Raw genomic sequence first — 26,350 nt, 5'->3', positions numbered from 1 at the left:
CTTCTGCTTCTTCTTCTACTGCTGCTGCTTCTTCTTCTTCTTCTGTTGCTGCTGCTTCTTCTGCTGCTTCTTCTTCTTCTGCTTCTTCTTCTTCTGTTGCTGCTGCTTCTGCTTCTTCTACTCCTGCTTCTTCTTCTTCTTCTTCTGCTTCTTCTGTTGCTGCTGCTTCTGCTTCTTCTTCTGCTGCTGCTTCTGCTTCTTCTTCTTCTTCTTCTGCTGCTTCTTCTTCTTCTGTTGCTGCTGCTTCTGCTTCTTCTACTCCTGCTTCTTCTTCTTCTTCTGCTGCTTCTTCTGCTGCTGCTTCTTCTGCTTCTTGTTCTGCTGCTGCTTCTTCTTCTGCTTCTTCTTCTGCTGCTGCTTCTGCTTCTTCTTCTGCTGCTGCTGCTTCTTCTTCTGCTGCTGCTGCTTCTTCTTCTGCTGTTGCTGCTGCTTCTGCTTCTTCTACTCCTGCTTCTTCTTCTTCTTCTGCTGCTTCTTCTGCTGCTGCTTCTTCTGCTTCTTGTTCTGCTGCTGCTTCTTCTTCTGCTTCTTCTTCTGCTGCTGCTTCTGCTTCTTCTTCTGCTGCTGCTGCTTCTTCTTCTGCTGTTGCTGCTGCTTCTGCTTCTTCTACTCCTGCTTCTTCTTCTTCTTCTGCTTCTTCTTCTTCTGCTGCTTCTTCTTCTACTGCTGCTGCTTCTTCTTCTGATGTTGCTGCTGCTTCTTCTGCTGCTTCTTCTTCTTCTGCTGCTTCTTCTTCTTCTGTTGCTGCTGCTTCTGCTTCTTCTTCTTCTGCTTCTTCTGTTGCTGCTGCTTCTGCTTCTTCTTCTGCTGCTTCTTCTTCTTCTTCTTCTTCTTCTTCTGCTGCTGCTGCTTCTGCTTCTTCTACTCCTGCTTCTTCTTCTGCTTCTTCTTCTTCTGCTGCTGCTGCTTCTTCTTCTTCTGTTGCTGCTGCTTCTGCTTCTTCTACTGCTGCTTCTTCTGCTGCTTCTTCTTCTGCTGTTGCTTCTTCTTCTGCTGCTTCTTCTTCTTCTGCTGCTGCTTCTTCTGCTTCTTGTTCTGCTGCTGCTGCTTCTGCTTCTTCTTCTGCTGCTGCTTCTTCTTCTGCTGCTGCTTCTTCTTCTACTGCTGCTGCTTCTTCTTCTTCTGATGTTGCTGCTGCTTCTTCTGCTGCTTCTTCTTCTTCTGCTGCTTCTTCTTCTGTTGCTGCTGCTTCTGCTTCTTCTTCTTCTGCTGCTTCTTCTTCTTCTGTTGCTGCTGCTTCTGCTTCTTCTTCTGCTTCTTCTGTTGCTGCTACTTCTGCTTCTTCTTCTGCTGCTGCTTCTGCTTCTTCTTCTTCTGCTGCTGCTTCTTCTTCTTCTGTTGCTGCTGCTTCTGCTTCTTCTACTCCTGCTTCTTCTTCTTCTTCTGCTGCTTCTTCTTCTTCTGCTGCTGCTTCTTCTGCTTCTTGTTCTGCTGCTGCTTCTTCTGCTTCTTCTTCTGCTTCTGCTTCTTCTTCTGCTGCTGCTGCTTCTTCTTCTGCTGTTGCTGCTGCTTCTTCTACTCCTGCTTCTTCTTCTTCTTCTTCTGCTTCTTCTTCTGCTGCTGCTTCTTCTTCTGCTGCTGCTTCTTCTTCTACTGCTGCTTCTTCTTCTTCTTCTGATGTTGCTGCTGCTTCTTCTGCTGCTTCTTCTTCTTCTGCTGCTTCTTCTTCTTCTGTTGCTGCTGCTTCTGCTTCTTCTACTCCTGCTTCTTCTTCTTCTTCTGTTGCTGCTGCTTCTGCTTCTGCTGCTGCTTCTGCTTCTTCTGCTGCTGCTTCTTCTTCTTCTGTTGCTGCTGCTTCTGCTTCTTCTACTCCTGCTTCTTCTTCTTCTTCTTCTGCTTCTTCTTCTTCTGCTGCTGCTGCTTCTTCTTCTGTTGCTGCTGCTTCTGCTTCTTCTACTGCTGCTTCTTCTTCTGCTGCTTCTTCTTCTGCTGCTTCTTCTTCTGCTGTTGCTTCTTCTTCTGCTGCTTCTTCTTCTTCTGCTTCTTGTTCTGCTGCTGCTTCTTCTGCTTCTTCTTCTGCTGCTGCTTCTTCTTCTGCTGCTGCTTCTTCTTCTACTGCTGCTGCTTCTTCTTCTTCTGATGTTGCTGCTGCTTCTTCTGCTGCTTCTTCTTCTTCTGCTGCTTCTTCTTCTTCTGTTGCTGCTGCTTCTGCTTCTTCTGCTGCTGCTGCTTCTGCTTCTTCTTCTTCTGCTGCTTCTGCTTCTTCTACTGCTGCTTCTGCTTCTTCTCTTTCTACTGCTGCTTCTGCTTCTTCTTCTGCTGTTGCTGCTGCTTCTGCTTCTTCTACTGCTTCTTCTGCTGCTGCTTCTTCTACTGCTGCTGCTTCTTCTTCTTCTTCTTCTGATGTTGCTGCTGCTTCTTCTGCTTCTGCTTCTTCTTTTGCTTCTTCTTCTTCTGATGTTGCTGCTGCTTCTTCTGCTTCTGCTGCTTCTTCTTCTTCTGCTGCTTCTTCTTCTGCTGCTGCTTCTGCTTCTTCTTCTGCTGCTGCTTCTGCTTCTTCTCTTTCTACTGCTGCTTCTGCTTCTTCTGCTGCTGCTTCTGCTTCTTCTTCTGCTGCTGCTTCTGCTTCTTCTCTTTCTGCTGCTGCTTCTGCTTCTTCTTCTGCTGCTTCTTCTTCTGCTGTTGCTGCTGCTTCTGCTTTTTCTACTGCTTCTTCTTCTTCTGCTGCTGCTGCTTCTTCTTCTGTTGTTGCTGCTGCTTCTGCTTCTTCTTCTGCTGCTTCTTCTTCTGCTGCTTCTTTCTTCTTCTTCTCCTCCTCCTCCTCCCTTCCCCCCGTTCCGAGCGGAGTCTCCGTCGCGCTAGGACCCTGTGGGAGCGCTTCGTGGCGCCGAACGGCGCCTCTGGGCTCCCCGGCGGGCGGGCGGCGATCCGGGCTGGGGGAGGAGGGCAGCCGCCGGCACAGGCGAGCCCCTCCCCGGCCTCCCCGCGCCCGGGCTCTGCGAGCGCGCGCGGAGAGGCTCGGACGCGGCAGCCGGGGCTGCGGGCGAGAGGCGGCGGGAGCCGAAGCCCCGGGAAGGGCGGCAGATGAAGCTGGCCGCGGAGCTCCCGGGCGGGCGGCTGGCCGCGAGGACGCCGCTGCCGCGGGGATCGGGCGCGGGATCGCGCGGTGAGTGACGGTTCCCAGACGCCTTCTCTCTCGCGCTCTCTCTCTCTCTCTCTCTCTCAGGCTCTCTCGCTGGCTGCCTCCCCCCGCGTGTTGCCTGTCCCGGGGAGACCTCGCTCTGATCTGTCGCTGCCGGAGCCGCTTTCTTTCCCTGGAGATGCGCACGCGGGGACTGGGAAGACGGGGCGGATTGCGCGGCGCGGGGGCACCTGTGCGGCCAGACCGCGCCCTCCTTCCTCCGGCCGGGGCGCGGCGGGCGCTCAGACCCGGCCCGACGCAGGGCACGGCCGCGTGTCCTTGAAAGTTTGGCGCCGGCGATGACGGGCGACCTCCCGCCCGCCCCTTTCCTCCCAGGTAGAAGGCGAGGCTGCTCGGGGGGGGGGGGGGGGCGGCGTCGCGCCGGACTAGAGCGGAGGGTCTTGCTGGCCGCCTGGCTTTTCTACGCGTTGCGCAGGAGCAAGCGCTGCCGAGGCGTCTCGCGCCGAAAAGCTGCAATTGGGGCAGCGCTTCTCGCCCTCCGTCCCCCTTAGAACAGCCAGCCCCAAACATCCCACGGACATGTTTTGCTTCGGATCGGGAAGGCAAACTCCTGTGTGGACTAAGTGCTCTTGCGGCTGCCAAAAGAAAGAGCCCAACTCTCGGTCATGTTTGTGGGGCAAAAGGCGGCGGCGGCGGCGGCGGCGGCGGCGGGGGGGGGGGGGGGGGCTTCTACAGCTTGTGCCACATTGATCCCATCAGGGTGACGCTATATCCTTGCGCGCTTATACCTTGTAGCCCACACGATGACATCTGCTGCGGTACTTTGGAAAGTATGGAATAAAAAGCGGGAAATAATGCTAGAGAAGAGTGTGTCCCAACAGTTATCAGTGCACTTCCATGCCTATAAAAAGCACTAGATTATTGCAGATGCTGACTGCAGCCAGGAAATCAGAAGGCGTTTACTTCTTGGGAGGAGAGCAATGACCAATCTTTATAAAATAGCGAAGAGCAGAAACATCACACTGACAACAAAGGTCCGCATAGTTAGAGCGAAGAGAAAACTCCCTGGAAAAGACCCTGATGCTGGGAAAGACTGAAGGCAAAAGGAGAAGGGGACGGCAGAGGATGAGACGGCTAGATAGCATCACCGACGCAATGAATATGAACTTGAGCACACTCCAGGAGAGAGCGCAGGACAGGAAGGCCTGGCGTGCTATGGTCCATGGGGTCACGAAGAGTCGGACACGACTGAACAACAACAACAATTCCCCGTAGTAACCTATGGCTGCGAGAGAGAGCTGGACCATAAGGAAGGCTGAGCGAAGGAAGATCGATGCATTTCAACTGTGGTGCTGGAGGAAAATTCTGAGAGTGCCTTGGACTGCAAGAAGATCAAACTAGGGGTGGACGAAAGGCACTTACCTTTCGTCGAAGCTTGTTTGCGGTGGGGGGGGAGGCGCTTTGCAGCTCCCCCCGCGAAGTTCAGGCCGGGGGGGGGGAGGCTTCCCGCCTTGCCCCGGCCGAAATTCAGGCCGGGGGGGAGGCTTCCTGCCTCGCCTGGCCGAAATTCAGGTCGGGGAGGAGGCTTCCCGCCTTGCCCGGCCGCGAACTTCATTGTTTTTTGTTTTTTGTTTTTTAAACGCCCCCGTGATAGGCTACGTGACGATTCACGTAGCCTATCATGGCTAGATCTGCAAAGTCAGCCATGATAGGCTACGTCAATCGTCACGTAGCCTGTCATGGGTGACTTAAAAAAAAAAAAGTGCGTACGCTAATGGCGGCCCCCATAGGGAGCCGCCATTCGCGTTCCTTATTTAGTCGCTGTAGTCTACGTAAATGTTTACGTAGACTACGGCGAAAATAAGGGCAACGCAAATAGCGTTGCCCTTATTTTCGCCGTAGTCTACGTAAATCTTTATGTAGACTACAGCGACCCTATGGGGGCCGCCATTATCCGTACGCGCTTTTTTGTTTTTTTTTAAGTCACCCGTGATAGGCTACGTGACGATTCACGTAGCCTGTCATGGCTGACTTTGCAAATCTAGCCGTGATAGGCTACGTTAATTGTCACGTAGACTATCACGGGGGCGTTTTTTTTTTCTTTTATTGGAATGGCGGCGGCGGCAGCTGGTCGAAAGACCGGCTGCCGCTCCCACCCCGCTCGAACCCCGCTGAACCCCGCTGAACCGCTGGCCGGACCCGCCGCCGGGAGGGACATTCGGCGAAGGTAAGTCCTGTCCCGGGGGGGGGGGTGCGGGGTGCGGGGGTGTGTGGAGGATTTCTCCCCGAAACTTGTTCGGGGGGCCGAACACGTTGGCGCTCGGCCCCCCGAAGTTTCGGGGAGAAATTCTCCGCCATCCCTAGATCAAACCAGTCCATACTCCAGGAAATAAAGCCAGCTGCCAGACTGCTCACTTGAGGGAATGATATTAAAGGCAAAACTGAAGTTCTTTGGCCACATAACGAGAACACAGGACACTCTGGAGAAGATGCTGATGCTAGGGAAAGTGGAAGGCAAAAGGAAGAGGAACCGACCAAGGGCAAGATGGATGGATGATATTGTGGAGGTGACGGACTCGACCTTGGGGAGCTGGGGGTGGTGACGGCCGACAGGAAGCTCTGGCGTGGGCTGGTCCATGAAGTCACGAAGAGTCGGAAGCGACTGAACGAATAAACAACAACAACAACAAAGATCTAGCCTAGATGAGGCTTTTATTCTGTAGTTGCCCGGCCTCATTCATATAATTTTGCAGTGGGTCCAGAACGTGTGGTCCTCAGTTTCTAACGCTGCCCCTGTGCTTACTCACTGCTTCTTTTGCCCCCCTTTTTTACCAGAAAAAGCAAGTTGTTATTTATTTTATTTATACCCCATCTTTCTGCCTAAAATGCTGCTCAAAGTGGCAAACAATAATAAAATACAGATTAAAATAAAATTTTTAATTAGAATGTGACCTCAGAAGAAATAAATTAAAAACACAACAATAAAAGAAATAATCAGACCCAACCAATTAACACCTCCTCCTCTCCCCTTCAGCAGCGGCCCAGCTTACATGCCAAAGGCCTCCCTGAATAAAAACTGTCTTTGCCTGCTGCCAGAAGGACAACAGAGAGGAGGCTAACCTCAGTAGGGAATTCAAAAGCCTGGGAGTGGTCACCGAGAAGGCCCTCTCTAGCATCCCCACAAATTGTGCTTCTGATGGAGGTGGGACTGACAGAAGAGCTTTCCCTGAAGATCTTCAACCTGGACGGTCTCATATGGGAGAATGCAGTCTTTCAGGTATCCTGGTCCCAAGTCGTGTAGAGCTGTAGAGGTCATAACCAGGAGTCTGAATTGTATCCAGAAACAGAAGGGTAGCCAGTGAAGATGTTGTAACAAAGGGAGTCCTGTGTTCCGTGTAACTGGCCCCAGTCAACAGTCTGGCTTCAGCATTCTGGACCAGCTGAAGTTTCCAAACAATTTTCGAAGGTAGCCCCACATAGAGCGCATTGCGGCCGTCCAAATGGTATGTCACTAAGACATGCGTGTTTGTGGCTAGATCAGACATTTGCAGGAATGGGTACTGTTAGCATACTGTGCAATTGCAGCCCTGGCTACTGCTGAAACCTGGGCATCCAGGTTCAGGGCCGAGTTCTAGAATTCCACCCAACTGCATGCCTGAGTCTTCAAGGGGATCCAGCACAGATTAAGTCCCTATTCCTTGATCTGGCTTATAACTAGCCAGGAGCACCTCTGTCTGTATTCATTAAGCTTCAGTTTGCTCATTCAGACACTGATTTAGAACTTTGTTGTTGTTCAGTCATTAAGTCGTGTCTGACTCTTCGTGACCCCATGGACCATAGCACACCAGGCCCTCCGGTCCTCCGCTCTCTCCTGGAGTGTGCTCAAGTTCATATTCATTGCATCGGTGATGGTATCTAGCCATCTCATCCTCTGCCGTCCCCTTCTCCTTTTGCCTTCAATCTTTCCCAGCATCAGGGTCTTTTCCAGGGAGTTTTCTCTTCGCATTAGGTGGCCAAAATATTTGAGCTTCAGCTTCAGTATCTGCCCTTCCAATCCTTAGATTTAGATGGAAAGGAGAGATAGGGTTGTGTCAGCATATTGGTGGCACCAACCCCCCCCCCCCAACTACAGAAACTTCTCTCAGTAGTTTTATGTATATGTGAAATACCATGGGGCAGGATGGAACCCTGGGGGACACCACAGGCCAATGGCCACAGTGGTGAATAGGAATTCGCCAGCACCATTTTCTGAAATTGCCTCTCCAAGAAGGACTGGAGCAACTGTAGAACAGTGCCTCAATGTCCCCTCCCAGACAGACATCTCAGAAAGATACCATGGCCAATGGTATGGAAAGCTATTGAGAGGATCAGCAGGAAGAACAGAACCAACAGGGGCAAACTCCCCCTGTCAAGTTTCTGGCATGGATCGTCCACCAAGTTGACCAAACCAGTTTCTGTCTCATAGCCAGGTCTGAAGCCGGATTGAAATAGATCTGGTTAATCTGCTTCATCCAGAAATCCCTGAAGCTATATGAAAATCCCTAGAAGGAGAGGTTTAAGCTTAAACTTTTATATGATTGATGGATGACTGGGCCTCGCTTATTAGCAAGGATTTGAATGAATGGAAAGATACAAAGGTTCCCCCCTGCCTTTTCTGTTGCTGGCCTTGGAACCATTGGCATATACTTTCATTATGGTGTAAGTGGAGATTGCTTCACTGTAAATAATAACATAAAGGCGGTATTAAGATAGTATATTTGGGATGCAGTACTGTATTTCTTTATACTTCTTTTGAATATAAACATAAAAAAGAAGAGTAGTGTCAGGAGCTTATTTATTTATTTAATTAACTTTGATACCATAGCTGAAGCTCTTTGGGTGGTTCACAAAACTCAAAACCACTAAGCGCAGCATAAAACAATATAAACTATGAAAGCTTAAAACCACAGTATAACAGTACAACCAGAATAAAAGCCAGCAGCAATGTAGAGATTTAAAATTCAGATTTAAAACACCAGAGCTAAAAGACTAGGAAACTAAAATGCTAAAATATTGGGAGAATAAAAAGGTCTTCACCTGGTGCTGGAAAGAGCATAGCGTAGGCGCCAGGCGAACCTCTTTAGGGAGCTCATTCCACAGCTGGGGTGCCACAGCAGAAAAGGCCCTCTTCCTGGTAGCCACCCACCTCACTTCCTTTGGCAGGGGCTCACAGAGAAGGACTCCTAAAGATGATCTTAGGTCTGGGCAGGCACATATGGGAGGAGGCGATCCTTCAGATAACCTGGCCCCAAGCTGTTTAAGGCTTTGAATATTAATATCAGCACTTTGAATCGGGCCCAGAAATGGACTGGCAGCCAGTGTAGCTGGAAAGGTACTGGTGTAAAGTGATCTCGTTGGCCAATCCCTGTTAACAGTCTTGCTGCCCTGTTCTGGACTAGCTGAAGTTTCTGTATCATTTTCAAAGGCAGCCCCACATATAATGCATTGCAGTATTCCAGATGAGAGGTTATCAGAGCATGGATAACTGTAGCTTGGCTATCCCTGTCCAGATAAGGGTGTAGTTGGTATATAAGTTATGGAGTGCCCAAAAGGTCAAAATTAGTTTATTTGCAAGCCAATTTTGACCCATTTGGGACCCTGTAGCAGCTACAGAGTCCCTAAACGGTCAAAATTAGTTTGCAAATAAACTAATTTTGGCCCTTTTGGTGCTTTGTAGCATCTCTGGATGCCGTTTTAAATTTTTAAATTGCTTTATTAATATTTTTCTGGCCTGTGTTTGGCAACTGCAGCCCACAAGGGGAGGGGTGGGCTCCAGGGGGCAAAAATGGTCTCCTGAAATTGGCCACTCCTGCCCTAAAAGATGACTTTAAATAAAAAGTACTTTAAATAATAAATACATAATTCTGTCATGAGAGCCTTTCTTTTTATAACTGCATTTATAATTAATGTCCATTTACAAAATAATGTAAAGTAAAAACCTAAGTTAACAGAACAAAAAGGCCTTTCCTATCACAACAAGTGAGGCTGAATGTTGAGACAGTGTTAAGGGCACACAGCTTATCTTTAGTACTCCTGGTAAATTCAGACTTGGTGACTGCGTTTGAGAAACTGTGAAATGATGCTTATTGTAGTCACATTTGAAAGATAATCTCTATGATACAGTTACCCTTTTATGAAATGAAATGTTGGATTATTAATCAATCAGTGAGATAAAATGTTTGATTTCCCATGGTAACCAGGTAACTGTGTTTGTATGTTCTTGTACTGTACAGGGGTCTATAAATAAAAGAGCTAGAGAAATTCATGGAGCATATCTATGGACCATCTATGGCTGACATACCAAAATGCATCTCTTTCTATGCGTAGGATGTTCTTAACTCTTAAGCTGCAATGCTAAACACACTTACAAGGAGAGAAGCCCCACTGAACATTGGAAGTTCTTGCTTCCAAGTAAACATGCATAGGACTGCACTGCCTGACTACTAGAAGATTGGAATAGAAAATGAATGGAGATAGAATATAATTTTGTACTGTTACTCTATTGTATTTTCTGCCATCTGGTGTCAAAGACAGAATGAATGGGTGGACCTGTTGAGCCTGTAATCATGTTCACATTTATCACTGAATTTCATTGCATTTATGTACTTCTGAGTAAACAGGCATACAGTCAGGCTGTAAAGCTGTTCTTACAATATTATATACTATAGGATATATTCAGATGTTAAACTGCTGTAGTTTCAAGCATCACAATAGTAGTTTTAAATAGTGTATCTATTAAAACAGACCTGCATCTCATCTGAGCTATGTACCTGTCATAAAGGTTTGCATTCATGTGAACTGATTGACAGTGCAGTCCTAAAGCTGTTCAGTTGAACATATGAATTAGTAAATTGCTTAGGACTGCATCCAGAATTCAGTTTAAGGATTTATTTGTGCAGTAGTGGGTTGTTTTTTGAAAGTAGTGTAATTAATTCATTACAGATTGACTATATTGGGAGATTTGGGGGTGAAAACGTATTGTTTACTACCTCCCAAATGTTCCAACATATGTTGGTCTGGTTCAGACGAATGTTAAACCATGGTTTAGTGTTATGAAGACAAATAGGAGCATCCTCATAGCCTCCTTTTCCCTTATTTGCAGGTTTAAAGTTTCTGATTGTGGTTTTAAACAATCTGCAGTTTTCTGTTGCATCTGAATATGAGAAACTGTATTTTCACCAGCCAGGATTAAACCATAGTTTCATATTGCAGTTTGTTTAACTTTGGCTAGAATAAGCCACAATTTTCCATATTCATTTGTAATAGGAAACTGTGGTTTGCTCAAAATTGGAACCGGAAGTTTTAAACATCCTCTTCTTGCACATGGAGGAGGAGAGAAGGGGGGGGGGCAAAGTGTATAAAACTGAAACTTGCCACAGCGCATTCTAATCACAGCATCACAGCAAACTATGGCTTGTTAGTGTGACATTGGAACTGGGCCATGGCGTTTGTGGCTCACTAAGATCTTTCATGTCCCAGCAACCCATATTCTAGACACGTGTCACAAAATTCATGACTGCTCTAGAATGTCAATTTTGTCATATATCTATGGCAGCTTCAGAACATAACCCGATGTGTTTAAAAATGGCTGTGTGAACTGATCTCCACTTTACAGTTTGGGACATCTTGTGTAACAATTCTATTAGAAGGGCCTGATTATATCATAGAATCATAGAACAGTAGGGTTGGAAGGGGCCTACAAGACCATCGAGTCCAGCCCCCTGCTCAGTGCAGGAATCCAAGTCAGAACATCCCTGACAGATGGCTGTCCAGCCTCGTCTTGAATGCCTCCAGTGTGGGAGAGCCCATCACCTCCCTAGGTAATCGGTTCCATTGTCGTTTTGCTCTAACAATCAGGAAGTTTCTCCTGATGTTCAGCCAGAATCTGGCTTCTGTAACTTGAGCCCATTATTCCGTGTCATGTACTCTGGGATGATGGAGAAGAGATCCTGGCCTTCCTCTCTGTGACAACCTTTCAAGGACTTGAAGAGCGCTATCATATCTAAACATGCCCAGTTCTTTCAGTCTCTCTTCATAGGGCTTTGTTTCCAGTCCCCTGATCATCTTTGTTGCCCTCCTCTGAACCCTCTCCAGCTTGTCTGCATCCTTCTTAAAGTGTGGTGCCCAGAACTGGACACAGTACTCCAGATGAGGCTTAACCAGTGTTGAGTAGAGGGGAACTAGTACTTCCTGGGATTTGGAAGCTATGCTTCTATTAATGCAGCCCCAAATAGCATTTGACTTTTTTGCAGCCACATCACATTGTTGGCTCATATTCAGCTTGTGATCTACAACAATTCCAAAATCCTTCTTCCTTGTAGTGTTGTTGAGCCAAGTATTGCCCATCTTGTAACTGTGCATTTGGTTCCTTTTTTCCTAGGTGCAGAACTTGGCACTTGTCCCTATTACATTTCATTCTGTTGTTTTCTGCCCAGAACTCCAGCCTATCAAGATCACTTTGAATTTTGTTTCTGTCTTCCAAGGAATTAGCTATCCCGCCCAATTTTGTGTCATCTGCAAATTTGATCAGCATTCCCTGCACCTCCTCCTCCAAGTCATTAATAAAAATGTTGAAGAGCACTGAGCCCAGGACTGAGCCCTGCAGTACCCCACTCATTACCTCTCCCCAGTTAGAGAAGATCCCATTGATAAGCACTCCTTGAGTCTGATACTGTAGCCATCTGTGGATCCACCGGATTGTTGTTTCATCTAGCCCACTTTGAGCTAGTTTGCTCATCAGGATATCATGGGGCACGTTGTTGAAAGCTTTGCTGAAGTCAAGGTGTATTATGTCCACAGCATTCCCACACTCCACAAGGGAGGTTACTTGATCAAAAAATGTGATCAGATTTATCTGGCAGGATTTGTTCTTGACAAATCCATATTGGCTTTGAGTAATCACTGCATTGTTTTCAAGGTGCTCACAAATGGATTGGTTTATAATCTGCTCCAGAATTTTCCCAGGGATTGATGTTAGACTGACTGGTCTGTAGTTCCCAGGTTCTTCCTTTTTACAGTTTTTGAAGATAGGGACAACATTAGCCCTCCTCCAGTCATCTGGCACTTCACCCGTCCTCCATGATTTCTCAAAGATAATAGACAGTGGCTCTGAGAGTTCTTCTGCCAGTTCCTTTATTACTCTAGGGTGCAGTTCATCTGGCCCTGGAGATTTGAACTCATTTAAAGTAATTAGGTGTTCCTTGACCATATGCCTATCAATCTCCAGCTGCAATCCTGCCCCTTCGGCCTGTACTTTGCCAGGGGGCTCATAGACCCTCTTTCGGGAGAAGACTGAGCCAAAGTAGGAATTGGGCACTTCTGCCTTTTCCTTGTCATCTGTTATCATTTTGCCATCCTTATTTAACAGCTGAACCACCATTTTTTCCCTCTGTCTTTTATTATGCACGTAGCTGAAGAAAGCCTTTTTGTTGCTTTTAGCATCCCTCGCTAACCTCAGCTCGTTCTCAGCTTTAGCCTTCCTGACACCATCCCTGCAATTCTGTGTTACCTGCCTGTACTCTTCCTTTGTTGCTTGGCCTTCTCTCCACTTCCTGTATGTGTCCTTTTTTGTTTTCAGGTCATCTCTAAGCTTTATGTGAAGCCACATTGGCTTCTTCTGTTATCTTCCACTTTTTTTTCTCTTGTTGGAATTGTTTGTAATTGTGCCTTTAGAACTTCCTTTTTAAAAAACTCCCACCCATCTTGGACTCCTTTTCTCATCAGAGTCACTTCCATGGGACCTTACTGATAATTGTTCTGAGTTTATTAAAATCAGCTTTCCTAAAATCCAGGGTACACGTTTGGCTACACTCGGCTTTTGCTTCCCTTAGAACCAAGAACTCAAGTACAACATGGTCGCTTTCCCCCAGAGTTGCTGTAACTGCTACTTTATCCACGAAGTCATCTCTGTTGGTTAGGATCAAGTCAAGGATAGCCGATATATTTATTATATTTTAAACTTGACTTTGATTCAGGGCACTCAAAAGAGCATACATAGTCACCCAGTTCTGTCTATCCTGACAAGTACATAAGATAGGTTAGCCTGAGAGACAGAGAGAGAGAGAGAGAGTAATTGGCCCAAAGATATCCAGTAAGTTTATGGCTAGGGATATACAGCTCTGCTCTAAGTCCAACTCTGTTGACTACATTACACTGCCCCACTTTCTTTGCTTATTTATTCTTTTCTGATAATACAAAAAGGGTCTGTATCCTTTTTGGTGCCAGAAGTAATGTAAATTATTTCATGCTAGTACAATTATGTCATGCTAGTACCTCTCGTGCAATGCCAATAGTGTTTGCTGGTGCAACAGTTTTCCTGGGGGAATCCAGCATGCCAGCAAATGCTATTGCCGATGTGCTAGAGGTAGCTTATGCTACCGTAACATAATTTATGTTAGCAGTAGCGCTGAAAACGGTATTGCCTGAGGGATCTTACATTAAAATTTGTTTGTAAGGTATGGCTGAACTGAATATATTTTTAGCTCCAGAGAGTAAGCAGCCCTGAAACCAGAAAAAGCAAATCACGCCATTAGCAATTTCTCAGCAGCAAAAATTCTTAGTAAGACAACATACTGAGATTAATTATGTACTCTGGGGCAGCCCACTGACTTTGGTGGGATTATACTGAAACAAGAAGAAATATTTTAATGGGTGGATGTTTTAAGAACATGTTTTTATATGTTGTAGTTCTTCACGTATTTTAATATTTCAATAATCAATATTCATATTTTAGTTTTCTAGTTTTGTATATATTGAACCCCGCCTTGAATTTTTGGCTCTGTGCAGTGCAGTCACTCATTATTTCCATCCTTTTCTTTTTTGCTTAGCTTTGAATGAGTCATATTTGGCATTTTCAGACATGCCTTATGAGTTATATAAAATTAGAGTTTGGGGTCCACACTTTTTAAAAATACTCCTTTAGAGCACTATCGTTCCCAACTGTTGATCTATCCTTCCATTTTATTTTTTACTTCTGTCATTAATTGCACTCCATGGTGTATAATAGTTTGTTCTTTATGATATGAATATTACTAATGTAGCATCACTAATGTTAAGTGTGGTGTTAATCAAGTCAGAAAATAGTTGGACCAAAGTGCTATGTAAACTCCCTGCAGTAGGAACCTAATTGCCTAAGGAAATAGTGTATGTAGAAGAAAGTTATTTAGATGTTGCTAGTGGAGTGGCAATGTTGTATGCCATTGTTCCATGCTGTTCTTGGTGAGCTACTATATATTTTGGGTACAATTCAAAGCCCTCCCAAGTTACCATGATTTGTCATTGTAACCCACTTCAAAGCCTGATTTCCAGTTGTGGTTTGGCAGCAATTCTTGGTTTGCAGTGCAAAACCACAGTAAGCCTGATTTGGGCTGTATTTCCACCAGTGATTTACTCCAACCTGCCTGCACAGTGAGGCCTCTGTGTTTCCATGACATCGTGGCCATTCAGCACCAGCCCCGCATTTTATTGCTGAAAAGACGCTTCTTCTGAGACTGCTTATAGTCCGACTTTTCCAGCTTACCACGGCTCCATTACTGACCTGTTTCCACAACCGCACTGGGTCCGGTATCATAGTCCTGCCCATGGGGTGTGTAACCCAGCTTTTGTGGGTGTGTTGCTCTGACCTCAGTGACCCAACCCTCCCCCCTCCCCATTTTCTGGAAGTTTCATTGCTATTTTGGAGCAGGTTGCTGAGGGACCAGGTTTTAAAACATCAATGAAAATAAGCACTAGAACACAGCCCACGACCCCAGTCAAGGGGTGTTTTCTCCCATTGTGCTGAATGAGGTTTGCCCTCTCAGTGACCACAGAAATAACAGAGAAGCCCCTCAATTGACACGGCACATATCAAAGCCCAATTCCTTAAATGTGATTAAGTGTGATCTCGAGGCTTCGGTCCATTGCCTTAGGACGTAACTCATTCACAGTTTCCAGATTGAGATCCTGTGTGTTAAAATGGGGGCTGGTTTTGCTCTCTTTCCCACAACAAACCCATTACTGTCTTGTCAGAAGTAACTCCTATTGTGGTCAGTGAGGTCCTCTGGGTTAAAATGGGGGCTAGTTTGCCTCTTTGTGTCCCCCCGCCCCGTCTTTCCCAGCACACACATATGTGTGTCTGCTTGGAAGTAACTCCCATTGTGCTCAATGAGGCTTGCTCCAGAAATGTAGGTGCATCTGGACTTTCAGGGGAAAGGAGAAAGGGGGGTGGGCCTCTCTTCGCTGCAAAGCTGATTCCTTTTTAAAAATCCGGTACTCCTCCATTAGCGTCTCCTTCCATTGTCCTGGAAACACAGCCGAGGAAGCGGGAACACTGATGAGGTAATCAGACCCACCCCAGACTCCACTCAGACTCCACCCAGCCATCAAGAAAACAATTCGGTTAGAGCTCAGTGGAAACAGCACAGAGCCCCAGGCTACAGCGATGATAAGCCAGGTCTTTAAGGGCTGTGGAAACTGGAAAAGGAGACGATGCGATTGGGGAAACATCACAACAAAGTTGCAAACAAAGTGAAGCTGATAGCATAGAAACACGCCCTTGAATGTAAAGGCTCACAAAGCAAGTAAGATGGAATGAAACTCATGCACATGAGGTGAGGGGATAGAGAATAAGGGAGTTCCAAATCATGGCTTGGAGATTGATTAGTACTTTATGATATCTGAATGAGCCTTTGTTCCCTCTACTGCAGATTTTTTTCTGGGTTGGGATGTCACAGAAGAATTAGTATTGGGTCACCTGTTAACTTAGACCCCATATTAAACATCTAAGGGTTTCATTGTCTGCTGAGGACAAGTGTCATGCCATAGTGTCAAGCAGCTAAATTTCTCGTTTCCCAGGAAAGCTCTTCATGAAGGAGATGATCCTACCAAGAAGATGCCAGGAGTGGACCATGACAAACAAAAAATAAAGGCTCGAATAAACAAATCAAACAAGCAGACAAAAGGGAAATTGTTGTCATCCTTACTGTTTCATTTCATTTATTACATTTCTATGTTTCCCAATAGTCAAAGCTTTCTGGGGGGTTTACTGAGATTAAAAACAGTTAAAAATACATTAGACGTAGTATAGAAACCTATTTACATACAAACATATAAACAGACAACATACACAAACACACATATATCTAAACAGTTTTTAAACAATAAGAAAGATCCAGTACCTAATTAAAAATTCATTATATGCTCCCAAATGCCTGAGAGAAGATGGTCTTAACCAGGTGCTGAAAAGATAATGTTGGTGCCAAGTGGGCCTCATCAGGAAGATCTTTTCATAATTGGGGGGCCACCACTGCGAAGGCCCTCTTCCTTGTTGCTGCCTCTGGAAGAGGCAGCTGGAGGAGGGCCTTAGAAGATGAACATAGTATATGGGTAGGTTCATGCCATGAAAGGCGCTCCATCAGGTATTGCTGTCCTGAGCCATGTAAGGCTTTATAGGTCAAAACTAGCACCTTGAATTGGGCTTGGAAACATACAGGCAGCTATTGCAAGCGTGCCCAAATCTGTGTTATATGTTTGAAACTTCTTGTCCCTTTTATCAGTCTGGCCTCCACATTTTTCATGAGCTGCAGCTTCTGAACCATCTTGAAAGGCAGCCTCACGTACAGCACCTTGCAGTAATCTAACTTGGAGGCTACCAGAGCATAGAGCATACCGTTGTAGTCCCAGTGTTGGAGAAAAGGGAAAAATTAATTGTGTTTCCTGGTAGTCACTCCTTTCCTATTTTCTGTCAGTGCCTCTTTCCCCCTAATGCATGCCAGTTGTTGTTGGGTTAATGGAGCCTCTCCATACTTCTTAGTCTCAAAGCATCATGATCCCAGGCAATTGCTGACGATGGACTTCATCACTGACTTACCTTTCCCCCACAGTTTCCTGACTACTTTTGTAGCCATAGCTGCCCTCACCAAGATAGCTCTTTTGTTCCTTGGTGGGGGTTTCCAAATGCCTGAGAATCCACCACCCTGTTCTTCCACCATGTATCCTGTCAGTGAAGGGCACCTTTCTTATTAGTATTTATTTGTTACATTTATATTCTGCCTTTCTTTCAAGGTGCCTTTGAAATGATCCCTTTAAAAGAAATTTCTGATCAGAGATAGCAGTGGGAATGTGGGGCACGGAGGACATGGTGGGCACTGGGAGGAGCAGAACTACCTACCGAGTCTTTGCATGCCTCTCACGGCCCCCAGTGTGGAGAGCAAGAGGAGTGTGAAGGGCACCCATCTTGGCTGGCACCATGTGAGTCTCTTTGTCCATGGTGGGAGCGGTGCAGAACTCCATGCTTCTCTCAGCATGGGGAAAGGCAAAACAGGCAGGATGATGATGTCAGAGGGTGTAGCCGTTGCCACTGGACATCATCTGGCCTGCGCAATGCTTGGTAGGGGGCAATTCATTGCCCACCTTAAACTAGTTCTGTATCCCTGTCCTACACTGTCCCAGTCAAGCCAGTGAGGCTGTTTGAGCTAAACTGAATTTGTTCCATTGCTTTTGTATTAAATCACTTGACAAGAAATCAATACAGTATCTGTGGGATTGGTTATTCTTTTTCTTACTCTGGTAAATACTATCTCCCAGTATGGAGTGGACATAAACAATGATGCTTTACAAGGACATTTTGGCATAAGAAAGTGTGTTTCTTCATTTATTGTAAAAGTACAGAAACAACAGGTCAATGGGCCTAAAGCTCACAAAGTTAATGAGATCAAGTCAGCTTAACAATAAATACTGGCTTGCCTGGGCTGCGTATTTATCCTGACTGATACATAGGAAGTAGAATTGGAGTAGATATTGATTTGATCCACTGGATTTAAACAAATGCATTCTGTCTCTTCCCCCCTTTTTATTATAACACTTATACCTGTTGGATCCATCCCAGTTTCTGATTATGGCCCTAAGAAGTTTATTTCTCTTTATCAATTGTGAAAGCCATTCAACAGTTCAGGCTATTTTACAAGAAGCACATTGGAATAGGAACTTATATTTTCAGATTGTCCACTGCATGTGTCCTGCATGACAAATGTGATCACCTTCTCTTTAACAGAACTTTGTAATTAAAAATAAATATATTGGTGATTAATGTCAAGACCCAACAAAGCAGGACCACCCCCAAACCAAGTGGCCTACCTGGTTTTCCCCTTTGCCCTCTTACTTCAAGAAAACTTTTCCAGGAATGAATAAATAGATACATTTTCCATACAAGACAAACAAATGTAGCAGCATACACACACCCCCCCCCGCCCAATAGCCAAAGCTAGGAAATTGATCTATTTCTCCTACCTCCTAGAGGCCTGGAGGAGACCAAACTTACCTTTGTCAGTACCCAAATACAATTGTCTGGGAGTGTAATTTTCCCCAAGCTCATGTAGGCTCAGCTTCGTTGGATTAGGTTATCCAAGGGCAAGCTCAGGCTGGTGCGTTTTGGCTTGCCTCTGGGTATGAGAATACATGTGAGGAAAAATCAGTATGAATTGGGAAGTGCCTGTGGTGAGCTCACAGCCATGTCTGTGAACATGGTTCCAAAAAAGGTACATGATAATGTGGAGAAACTCACTGAACCAGCCATGGGGGTTATTGTTGCAGATGTTCTGCAACAATAAACGCATTGGCTATTATGCAAGTACATAGGAATCCCAGTTCACTTTTAAGAAATTGTAGCTTTCTTTCTAATTTGTAAGAGCTTTTTCATTGTAGAAAGAAATGAGAGCCATTTCTGTTCTAGTACTTCCAGTAGTAAATGTACATTTTGGAAACCCAAGGTTAAAATCTCTACTCAGTAATGACTTGAGCTGAAATACAAGCCATGTTCATAGTTTCAACAGCTGGGTCCTCCAAATATCTAGCCATTTACATGGAGGTCCCATTATAATGTGAGTTTGTGAGGGTGATAATAAATATGTGACCTGAACTTCTGCGTGATCCCTTCACTAAGAGGGTTATTGGCATCCTAGAGAATGGGATTTGCCCTGCTTCACTTTTTCAGCAGTGACTCACAATGTGTTGAGGCCAGACTATGTTCATCACACTTTGGTCCCATTGAAATCAATGGGACTTAAGTTAGTCATGGCTAATTTTTGATGGGACTAAAGCATGACTAAGATCCAACCCATTGTATTGACTGGATCCAACCCATTGTATTGACTGTGGCTGTCACTTATCCTTAGTTTGTCTTCTGTAATGAATAGGGCTTGTACAAGGGCAAAGTGCTCCCAGGCGTCTACTTCATATTCAGTGAAACTTTAGTAGCCAGTATCTCCTTAACGGCATGCAGGAGAAATTAATATTGCAAGCCACTAGAAATTACGGGGTGGGGGATATATGTTTTACAATGCTAATGCATTTGTTCTGAGCTTTAGAAGTTCAAAATGTCACTTGTCCATCTGTGTTTAAATTCTTTGGCATAGCACGTTCAAGAAGTTGGTTGGTACTACTATTTAAAGTCCTGTGAGTGGGTTTCAGGCATGATTTTTGGTGCCTGTTGCAGGTATTGGAGCAGGAAAGAAACCTCTGTTACTCCTGTCCTGTAGTAATCCAGACACCAAATATACTCAGTAACACAGATTGGACTTTCATGCTCCTGCTTCATCTGGCCACAGAGGAGAACTTAGCTCCTGTAGCTGAATTTCTAGAGTCACAGTTACAGACTATAGATTCTGCCAGTTTCTTTTGCCTGTAACAGGTATATGGAGGCGTAAACTCTATTGTACTTCTCAGACAACATGGTAGTAGCTTTTCAGCTTTCCAATATAGATTTTATATATTTCCATGTCTTCATTATTAATCTTTTTTGCCCTGTGTAAACAAGGGTCCTCTGAAAAGAGCTCAAATTTGAAGATACAGCTGCATTAGGGAGTTTTGAAGGATCAAATGATCCAGCAAATTCCTCTTAAGAGAGATGGCATGACTTCATCTTTATTTAAAATATTTATATACCACCCTTCATTACAAAATCACAAGGCAGTGTACAGAATCCATTAAAACAACAATTAAATACAAGCCAAAATATAAACAGAGACACAATTAAAAACAGAAAAACTACCAAGCAAAGTATTAAAAACCAGATGATGCCTGGTTAAATAGTTTTTTTAAGAGGCGCTGAAACACCATCAAGGTTGGTGCCTGTGCACTGCAGGGGGGAGAGAATTCCAAAGGCAGGGAACCACAGTGGAAAAGATTCTCTTCCTGCTTGCCATCGGATGTACCTGTGCATGTGAAGGAACAACCAGGAGGCCCTGATCTGTCGATCTCAGTGAACAGTGAACAGGTACATTGATATAGGAGAAGGCATTCCCTCAGGTAACCTGATCCCAAGTTGTTTACGGCCTTATATGTCAATATAAGACCTTGAACCTGGCCCGGCAACATATTGGCAGCCAGTGCAGTTCTCTGAGCACTTCTACTTAGCAAGCTAATTGCCAAATTCTGCACTAGCTGTAGTTTTCAGATCAGTCTCAAGGGAAGTCCCACATAGAGTGCATTGTAGTAATCCAGTCTTGAGATTACCAGCACATGGATCTTGAACTCATTTGTATTGTGGATGGACTCAAGCAAGGAGCCAAGACACTGCTTCTCAAAAAGTTATGGCACCACAGATTTCTTTCTTTCCTCATTGTCCTTTCATCTTTCTTTGGAAATTTTTTGGGAGATTTATGTTGAGTACTAAAGCACCAAAGGAGAAGCAGAACACACAATCCCCCCCCCCAAAAAAAACCCCTCTGTTGTGTATACAGTGTACACACACATAGTGTTGATAAGTTACCATGTTGGTAATTAGATTTTAAAAATTGTTGCTATTATCCCTTGTTACCATGTGTCTTCACCTACGCTTGTCTAATCATGTACATGTACCCAACTGGACATGTGGACAAATGTCACGGTGTGCTGGGGCAGTAATTGGGGGCACCCAGCTGGGGAAAAGTAAATAGTCAATAAGCTGGAGTTTAGAATAATTAAATATGCAATTTATTACAAAGATGTAAAGAGTAATTATATGAACAGCATTCAAATGGGACAAGCAATTATTTGGTTAGATATATAGAGAAGATTGGTAGTGGAGGGCAGAGACTGAGAGAAACAAACAACGTGTGAGTGCTGTGGAAGGATGGGGAAGGAGAGACTTATACCTAATAGATGGAGGATAGTACTGAATAGAGGCCTGAGTGTAAATAACTTGGCCTGTGTCAACACTGGGAGCTCTTCTATAGTTAGTGAAGCAAGAGTTAGTGAGGCATGGAGTCCTCCCATGGACATTTTTGCTCCCCTGACACCATTGCTGCTGAATTTGCCATGGTGGCAGCAAACAAAGTGGCAATTTTGTAAGTAAACAAAGCATGTGGGGAACATGGGCCTTGTTTGCAAGCAGAATTCTGCACCCGGAAGCCTCAGGGAATTCTGCTTCCCAGAATCACTTTCCCAAATCATAGAATCATAGAATAGTAGGGTTGGAAGGGGCCTACAAGGCCATCGAGTCTAACCCCCTGCTCAGTGCAGGTGTCAAGGGCTCCTTGGAGGCCTCTCTCAGTCTAATCCAGTAGCCAAGTCCAGACACAGACAAAGGGATTCCTTTCAGAGCTTTATTCTTCTTTTACAACTTAACAACTATACCGTTTGCAACTAGATCTGAGCAGCACAGTACCTATGCCCTAAGTTGGAACAGTTGGTCCCCGTTTGAAAGGGAATTACTAGACCCCTGAACTTAAGGACTAGGGAGAGTCCCTCCCCTTTTCCCTTGAAGCCTCTGGGCGCAGCCGTTGTTTGCACGCCAACCGGGCACTACGCCTCCTTTCCGCGCCCTCCATCTGGCGCCGCTCTCTGCGTCTGCGTCTGCGTCGCGCATCCACCAAGTCTGCTACTGTGCTCAGTCACTCCCTGGACTCTTAACTAAACTAGGAATGCTGGTGGGAGGAATCTCTGTCAGCTGTTGGTCCTGGGAAAGAGGAGCATGCTCCTCTCCCAGGAGCGACTGCTCTTCCTCAGAATCAGAACTACTCTGGAATTCTATGGGCTCAGTGTCCACCCTGACAGCAGGAATCCAAGTCAGAGCATCCCTGACAGATGGCTGTCCAGCCTCGTCTTGAAGGCCTCCAGTGTGGGAGAGCCCAGGTAATTGGTTCCATTGTTGTATTGCTCCTTGTGTGCCTAGTTTGCTTGCAAAATCACTGCTTTTTTGTCACTGACATGATGGCAAATTTGGCAGCAGTTTTGGTGGTAGCAGGAATAAGGTACAGTCCCCGGTGGGTTCGGGGGGGGGGGCAAGGTGGCCCTTCACCCTCAGAGATTGACCACCCATGCCATAGATAGTCTGCTCCCAAGCCATTTAATGCTTTAAAGGTCAACTGCAACACTTTAAAGTGGGTCAGGAAGTAGACCAGAAGCCAGTGCAGCTGACAAAGCACTGGCATCGCATGATCAAATTGACCAGTCCCAGGTAGTAGCCTAGCAGCTCTGTTTTGAAATAACTGGGATTTCCAGGCTGTCTTCAAAAGTAACCCCATGTACAATACCTTGCAGTAATGCAACTGGGAGGTTACCAGAGCATGGATATCTGTCACCAGACTACGGCTAACAAGATAGGGTCACAGCTGGTACATCAGCCTAAACTGATAAACCTTAGTGCTATATGCACTATATGATCAGGATTCATGTGCCATTGGGGCTCCCCAATCTACACATAGTGCACATATGTCCAGGAGTGGGGCGGCTTGATATCAGGGGCTGAGGGCTATGGTCCTGCTCCCTGGTCATGCATTTAGCCTACGCATAGATGGCAACAACCAAATGAGCTCTATTCTCCTTCATCTACTTGATGATGATATCCAAGCTGGGTTTAGTATCAGTGAGTGTATGACAGAAACTCCAGGTAGTTCCATTTTAACAGTAGTTCATTAACACATAGTATTGGCCATATATTTGCACCCTTAATTTACAGTTGTTTTCAACTAATGTGTGCAAGAAGATCTGATCTCAAGGTTGTCCGCATTCCAGTCCAATGCAGGCTCTGTAATTACTTGCATATTACTAGGTCCGGAGTAATTACACTGACAAGAGTGATTTGGCTTTATTCCAGACTAGTGAGAGTGAACATCCAAAAACCAAATTGTATACTTGGTTAAGGCATTCCCAAAGCTATAGAGAGAATGAGGCTGGCAAATGTGTACGTTCATTTTCATTTTTTTATTTCTTGTCCTCAAGCCATTATTGCCTGGGTTGGCTATTATACTCAGACTGAGAACAGTCATTTTACAGTAGGCATTTATCTCAAGTAATCTAAACACCTGTTCTGGACTGCTCTGCTTGACTCTTTTTAGTATTAATTGCATGTTTTTAATGTGCATTATAGAGATCTTTAACCCGAAGGCATAATTTCCTGCTGTGAGTCTTTTGTTTTCTATTTATAAAGCTGACTTGTAATTCCTACTAAGGAACGCCTGGTCATAGACTACTAGGAGAAAAGTCAGCTTTATTGCCTAGAAAAATATATTCAGTAGGGGTTCAGGTGCCAAAAGAATATTCTGCATATGCCAAAGGCAATTCTTTATTAAACCCAAAAGGGTTTTATTAGTTGCATCTGCATACTTTCATGTTTGAGAAAAAGGTGTTTGAACCTATTTCTCTGGCTTGATGTTTATATTTCCATCCAGTATTTTTTGTTTCATGAAAGCTAATTGTCTCTAATGTGAAATAACTATACTTAATAGTGTCTTGCTCTGGGGTATATATGTGCGTGTTGGGCTATTTGCATCATGCTTGCTTGACACCTGACAGGAATGGACCGGCTTCTGCTGTGGAGCAGGGAAGAGAGGCAACGCATTTTAAAGACTTACTGCCTTTTTCCGAATGTTATTACTTGAACCTAGAATTGCCTTACTGGAGGATCTCTGGGTGGAATGGGCAGCTCTTTTCCACTTCTTTTTACCCCAGCTGCTCTCTATACTTCCACTGCAGGTGTTATGTCCTCTGGCCCTTGATGGGGCTGAAGGACATAAAATATTGGAAATGGAGACAGGTGATTGGAATGACCTAACCTAGAGCAGGGTTAGGCAACCTGGTGCTCTCTAGATATTTTGGACTACAGTTCCCATAATCCCTCACCACTAGCATGCTGGCTGAGGCTGATGGGAATTGCAGTCCAAAATATCTGGGGGTACAAAGCTGTCTACCACTGCCCTAAAAAGGTAAAGGTGTCCCCAACCAGTTGTGTCCGACTCTAGGGTGCGGCGCTCATCCCCGTTTCTAAGCCGAAGTGCCAGCGCTGTCCGAAGACGCTTCCGTGGTCATGTGGCCGGCATGACTGAACACCGAGGTGCACGGAACGCTGTTACCTTTCCTGCTGAGGCGGTACCTATTTATCTACTTGCAATTTCTTGCTTTCGAACTGCTAGGTTGGCAGGAGCTAGGACTGAAGATGGGAGCTCACTCCGTCACGCAGCACTCAGGTCTCGAACTGCTGTCCTGCCGACCTTCCAGTCTGCAGTTCAGCGTCTTAACCACTAAGCCACTGTGGCCTAGAGCAGTGGAAATATGGCCTTTCCCCCAGATTTCAATAGCACAGCGGCTTGGGGGGGGGGGCAGCGGGGGATTGCAGAAAAGGCCCAAGGCTGCATGCAGCCCATGGGCCACGTGTTGCCCACCTCTGCCCTAGCGGGATGCCATCTTGAAAAAAATGATGCAGCCCAAGTGGAATGAAAGCAACCACCTAGTCCCATATGCAGCACTCTGCAGGGGTGGGAGGAGATGGCAGCTATGCAGTATGAAGGGTGGCAGTGAGACAGGAAAGTAACAAGGGGGACTGGTTGCAGCAGAGAGTGGTGTGGCGACGGGTGGAGTGTCTCTGACCCTCTGAAACTTTCTGGGACTTTCCCGACTCAGAAATAATCTGTTTGATTTCAGTTAAGCATGGCTGGATGCTAGCAAATTGATTCTTGGCATATGAAATGGTTGAGAGGAATGGTTGTGGAAGGAAAGAAAATAGTGTGCCCAAGTTCTGGGGTGCATTTATCTGTAGCAATCTGCTACTAGTACATATTGGGGGGGGGATCAGTTAAGAACATAAGAAGAGCCCTGCTGGATCAGGCCAAGGGTCCATCTAGTCCAGCATTCTGTTCTTACAGCGGCCAACCAGCTGTCGACCAGGAACCCACAAGCAGGACACGAGTGCGAGAGCACCTTCCTCCCCTGTTCCCCAGCTTACTGTCTCCGGTAAACACGCATCCCGGATTTTGAGCTGGTGGGGCTAGTTTCTCAAGAAGTCAGTTAATCTGCAACCTGTGATACTTACTCTGGTTCTTCTGGGTTTTATTTCTTTTTGTTTTGGATGTGGTATATGCTGGGAAGAGAGAAACCCATTGACAATGCTTCTTAAATTTTTAGCACAAGGAAGACTATTTAAGCTTGGTACAAATTGCACTTCTAAGACAACCACTCTGCTGATTAGAGAAAGGTGCTGAAATTGAATTAATGAGGATTTTTCTCATCAGCGCTTTGACCTGATAATTTAACTTGTCTCTTTCTTGCCATCCCTGATAGAGCAATGCTGTCCAAATTACCACTCTGACTTGATAGGATAATTCCTATCCACTGAAAATCCTATAAGGCATTCTGTGATCTCTTACATATACTTAGAATTGTAGCAAGGCATAGATGTATGGAAACTTGAGGTCCACTTGGTGGGACCTTTGACTCACCAAACACATATACACAAAATTAATTTTTATTTACTTAAGAACGTCTAATAAAAAAGCTAGGGTTGCACGAAGAGACATTCTGTGAACAAAAGCAAATATTTAACTCAGTGGCAGACTTCAACAAATCCACTTCCCATGGCGATTGTCCCTCAGCCAGTGGAGGCTGGTGGCTCTGATGTTAGTGGGGTGGTGAATCTGCTCCGGGTTTCATCAGAACCAGTCAGAATTCTAAAGGATAGCTCTGAAACCCAGAGCAGATGTACTGCCCCACTGACCTTGGAGCCATCAGCCTCCACTGCCCTAGGCTCTCAGGTGAGTATGATGAGAGGACAGGTTGTCCTCCATCTTTGAAGCTGCAGAGATGGGTGGCGATGACCTGGGCAGTTGCCCGGCAATCTCTGCCAGCTCCCCAGTTCCAAAGCTGAGAGGAGGACTGGAATTTTTTTGGCAGCATGTAAGGCCAAGCCAGCACACACCCTCATCGGCTTCTCCGACTCTAGAGCTCATGGTGCTTTCAGGCAGTGGGACCCAATCGCACGTGCTCCCTGACCGAAAGGATACT

The 26,350-nt window shown here is 45.5% G+C and overlaps 1 protein-coding gene across 1 annotated transcript in view; it reads left to right on the top strand.

The window, feature by feature from the left end:
- Positions 1-2,865: 2,865 nt before the first annotated feature.
- SPSB4 (splA/ryanodine receptor domain and SOCS box containing 4) overlaps positions 2,866-26,350 on the top strand; it is a 302,205-nt gene continuing 278,720 nt past the window's right edge. The window contains exon 1 of the mRNA XM_084847091.1: positions 2,866-3,106. The gene's annotated coding sequence lies outside the window, so the exon portion shown is untranslated. The remainder of the gene's footprint in view (positions 3,107-26,350) is intronic.

The sequence above is a fragment of the Heloderma suspectum genome, chromosome 3 (assembly GCF_057233095.1).
Source record: "Heloderma suspectum isolate Gila_16-S chromosome 3, 16-S_ref, whole genome shotgun sequence".
NCBI lineage: Eukaryota > Metazoa > Chordata > Lepidosauria > Squamata > Helodermatidae > Heloderma > Heloderma suspectum.
Note: the sequence above shows the minus strand (reverse complement) of the source record. Positions and strands in the feature narration are given on the sequence as shown.